Source organism: Leptonotus elevatus, chromosome 1 (genome assembly GCF_054856555.1).
Source record: "Leptonotus elevatus isolate MCC_2025b chromosome 1, RoL_Lele_1.0, whole genome shotgun sequence".
NCBI classification, from domain to species: domain Eukaryota; kingdom Metazoa; phylum Chordata; class Actinopteri; order Syngnathiformes; family Syngnathidae; genus Leptonotus; species Leptonotus elevatus.
This window is the reverse complement of record NC_141239.1, coordinates 2,535,653-2,540,621: the sequence shown is the minus strand read 5'-3', so window position 1 is coordinate 2,540,621 and position 4,969 is coordinate 2,535,653. Positions and strand designations below refer to the sequence as shown.

At 42.8% G+C, this 4,969-nt stretch overlaps 1 pseudogene; it reads right to left on the bottom strand.

The window, feature by feature from the left end:
* Positions 1-2,429: 2,429 nt before the first annotated feature.
* Positions 2,430-3,147, bottom strand: LOC147180323 (uncharacterized; annotated as a pseudogene).
* Between the last annotated feature and the right edge of the window lie 1,822 nt (positions 3,148-4,969).

The following is a 4,969-nucleotide window of genomic DNA, read 5'->3' as shown; positions in this document are numbered from 1 at the left end:
TGTTGAGAGGAATTTGTCCTAAAACCCTTAGTCAGGATTGATTGTTTTGTTTTCGTGCTACTACTAGCATTCTCTGCTAGCGACATGTCATGATTACGTGAAGAAGTGCAGACTTATAACCAGGGTTGGAAGGGTTGCTTTTAAGGGTCTCATATTATTCTTTCAACATTCTAAAATACTTCCCAAATGTGTAAAAGACATGTCTGTGACATGCATTCATCAAAATTGACTTTGGATCTAATATTTTTGCTGTCCCTCAATCAGCCAAAAAAACACTCTGTTCAAAACAGCCTGTTTTAGGGTTGTGTCACTTTTATGTAAATAGCTGCACCAGGCCATGTCTAAGCCACACCCTTCTCTCTCGAAGGGGCAGTGGTTTCTGTCATGGTAGTGATAGAAAACGTTCTTTGTTTTCTTGCGTGTTAAAATAAAACTCAAAGTTGAGATCGGTGAAGAGGTTTTCTTGCAAGAGATTTTTATTCAGAAATTTCTGATGCCATGAAGGATCCTTACTGAATCAGCATCGGTTCCTAAATGGGCTCATCCCAACTTATACAAAAATTAGTGTTTACAGAAAATAGTCTCCCCCTCCTGTCTCCTGTCCTTGTGGGAAGAGTGAAATACAAAAACAGATAATAAATCTTCAGCTCGTATCTTAGTCCACTCCAGATGTAGGAAAATAATTGGTCCCGGCACTTCTTGGACCGGATAATTTATGGACAGAAACTCTGCTTGCACTTTCAAACATATACTCCTTTAGATAAGAACAGAAACCTTATTATTTGAATTAACTGTTTTCTTATTACTACACAGCTATAACTAAATTCAAAACGGTTAAAATATCAATTGAAACAGTAAAAAATGTTAACAATGTTAACAGTAGCCATGTGCTAATGTTGTGAATGGCAGCGACTGGCCATGGCAGCAGAAGAAAAGAAAAATACAGACATGTCTCTTACACATTTGAGAACTATTTCAATATGTGGAAAAGTGCCATAACGTTTTACCATAAGGAAAAGTCGCATAACGTTACTACAGAGACTATGTTGTAGCGTTAGTTTGTGATTGTTTAGGCAACGGTTATTTTTGCCGTAACCGGCAAATCTCCCACAAACGTTATTTTGGCGTGCAATGTCTCAGATTTGCCGTGAATGCTTCTAGACATTTACAAGCGGTTATGAATTAAACAAATGTGCACATTTAGGCCGTTTCGCCGAGACCACTTAGCGCTCCCTTGAGTGAATCACAATCAATCTGGCTTGTGAGGTTAAGGTTAGAGGGCTCGAAGACTAAAAAAAAAAAAAAACAGTGAAAATATAAAATAGATCAATAATATATATATCTATATATAGTTAGATAAGATCGAAGCAAAAGTAACTACATTAAAATATAAAGACAGGTACATTAATATTAACTAAAATCTACATTTAAAAAACTTGTCTTGAGCCTGCTCTTAAAATCTTGAACGTTCTTTGGGGCCCTGAGTTCCTCCGGCAGACTGTTCCAAAGGCGAGCGAAGGCTGTAGCACTGAAAGGACGCCGTGAGTGTACTCGTTTTTCAACATTTTGCCACGTTACGACCACAAAAACAAATGTATTTATTGAAATTTTATCTGAACGATGAACACAAGCTAGGTTAGATGGAGAGCGTTTGTGAAACACAATCTTAAGAATAATTGTTGATTTTTTTGGTTGCTCAATGAATATTTGCTGATTTTTTTTTTTCTATCTCCTCTCCGCCGCCCTGCAACTACGTTTAAGGTTCTTTACTTCCTCATTTCTCCTTGGATCCATGGACCTTGGGTCTATGTTTTTTGTTGTCTCTGGGGCAAGTGACAAGTGCCAGTTGTAGTTTTTTAAATGGTCAAGAATAAAATCACAGGGGGGGCAGGTAAGACAAGTGGAGGATATTTGTTTAAAACCTCGATTTATTTATATATATATATATATATATATATATATATATATATTATATATACAAACAACATAGACCCAAGGGCTTTGAGAGATGAGATTGGCACACCTTAAAAGTCAATTCAGCTCTGACGGTGCACCCCCCCGCCCTCCCCCCCATGGTCCGGTTTGGGTTTCTGATGCATCGTACCGTGTGCGATAGGCCCCAAGTCAAGGTGCTGCTGTCGAAACAATAATACACATCAACTCACGCTTGTCTTCTTGTGTCTTGCAGACGTCGGTGAGGAATATCTTCGTCCTGACGAACAGGAAGTGAAGTCTCCTCATGTTAAAAAGGAGGAGGAGCATCCTTACATCAAAGAGGAAGAAAAGCCCCTTTTTGTCAAAGAGGAGGAGGTTGAGGATGATGTAACCAAGTCACCACTGGTCTTCGCCCCTTTAAAGAGTGAAGATGAAGACAAGGGTGAGTGTGAGGAGGACAGAGAGGCGGAGCTTCCAAGCAGCAACTCAACTCCTCAACACATGACGACAGGTATATCATCAGGACCGAGTGCCTTTCCACTCTTCATCCTCTTCAATGCCCTTCTCACTTCGTCCTTACTAATCTTTGCTACTTCCTGGTCCACAACAGTCACCTCTTGTACTCTTCGTTGTCTCTCATTTTCCTCATTCATCAACTCTTCAAAGTACTTTTCCCATCTTCCCATCACACTACTGGCATCTGTCACACTTCCATGCCTATCCTTTATTACCCTAACCTGCAGCACGTCCTTCCCATCTCTGCCTCTTTGCCTTGCCAACCAGTATAGGTCAGTCTCTCCCTCCTTACTGTCCAACCTAGCATACAAGTCATCGTAAACCCCTTGTTCGGCCTTTGCCACTTCTACTTTCACCTTACGCTGCAATTCCCTGTACTCCTTTTTGCTTTCTCCAATCCTCTGTGTCCCACTTCTTAGCTAAACTCTTACTCTGGATCCACTTCTGCACCTCCTCATTCCACCACCAAGTCTCCTTATCCCCTTTCCTTCCAGATGACATACCAAGGACTGTCCTACCTGTCTCCCTGAACACTTTTGCTGTAGATGTAAAGTCATCTGAAAACACCTCCTGACCATCCAGAGCCTGTCTCAACTCCTTCCTGAAAGTCATACAACACTCTTCCTTTTTCAGCTTCTACCATTTCATCCTCTGCTCTGCCTTTGCCGTCTTTGTCTTCCTCACCACCAGAGTCATCCTACCTACACACTACCATCCTCTGCTGTCTGGCTACACTCAAACCTACCACTACTCTGCAGTCGCTGATCTCCTTCAGATGACACCGTCTACACAAGATGTAGTCTACCTGTGTACTCCTACCTCCACTCTTGTAGGTCACTCTATGTTCCTGCCTCTTGTGGAAGAAAGTATTCACAACTGCCATTTCCATTCTTTTTGCCAAGTCAACCACCATCTGTCCTTCTGCGTTCCTCTTCTGGTTCCCAAACTTGCCCATCACCTCCTCATCACCTTTGTTTTCTGCACCAAAGTGTCCATTGAAGTCTGCACCAATGACACCTCTCTCACTTCTAGGGATGCTCTGCATCGTTTCATCAAGGTCCAACCAAAAGTTCTCCTTCTCCTCCAACTCACATCCTACCTGTGACGCATACCCACTAACAGCATTGATCACCACACCTTTGATTCCTAGCTTCAAGCTCATCACTTTATCTGAGACTCTTTTTTTTTTTACCTCCAGGACGTTCCTAACAAACTCCTCCTACTCCATTGCTCTTCCTATCATGATACCATGATAGAATAACTTGAACCCTGCTCCTAAACTTCTAGCTTTGCTCCCTTTCCACCTGGTCTCCTGAACACATAATATGTCCACCTTCCTCCTCCGCATCATGTCAACCAGCTCTCTACATTTTCCTGTCATGGTTCCAACATTCAAAGTCCCTACTCTCGGTCCCAGACTCTTGGTGTTCCTCTTCTCTTCCTTCCTACAAACACACATTCCTCCTCTCCTGCTTTGACCAACAGTAGTCCAGTTTCCACCGGCACCCTGTAGGTCAACAGCACCCATGGCGGTCGTTGTTAACCCGGGCCTCGACCGATCTGGTATAGAAGTCATATATTTGATTCACATGTATGTTTGATTTGGCCAACGTTTTTACGTCGGATGCCCTTCCTGACACAACCCTCTGTATTTATCCGGGCTTGGGACCGGCACAAGAAGACATTGGCTTGTGCCCCCTTGCAGGTACATTAATACACTTAAATGCAACATTTAAATGAATCTGATTAGTTGATTAATTGATTGGATAATCGATAAATTAATCGATTTAAAAAAATATTCAATAGATACAGCACTAAGCACGTACTAAGTGTGAATGGGTGGCCTTTCTTTTGGTGTTTTCACAAATGGGCGTAGCTAGAAAGGGGCATTAGTGCCATTGTGCGCCGTTAGGAGATGCGATGTAGCCGACTGTCAGCCAATCGCCGTGGCATCCTCATTTGCATGAAAATCAAGACGGCCCGGAGCGCAGGCTTGACATTGTGGAATCAAATCGACTCACTGGGCTCGGAGAGATGAGATTGGTGCATCTTAAAAGCCAATACAGGCTCGTGCGGTTCCCGTTGGAGGGTGTCCATTTTAGATCTGATCATGTGCGGGATTGTGTCGCCAACCGTCTTAAAAAAAAAATCACCGATGGTTCGGTTCAAGTCGGGTTCTGACGCATCGCACCCTGTGCGGTGGGCCCAAGTCAAGGTGCCACTGTAGAAACAATAATACACAACATCAAGTCGTGCTTGAGATTTGACTTAACTAAACCAAATGTATGTTTGTCTTCTTGTGTCCCGCAGACGTTGGTGACAAATGTCTTCGTCCTGAGGAACAGGTGGTGAAGTCTCCTCATGTGAAACAGGAGGAAGAAGAGCATCCTTACATCAAAGAGGAAGAAAAGCCCCTTTTCGTCAAAGAGGAGCAGTTTGAGGATGATGTCACCAAGACACCACTGACCTTTGCCCCTTTTAAGAGTAAAGATGAAGTCATGGGTGAGAGTGAGGAGGA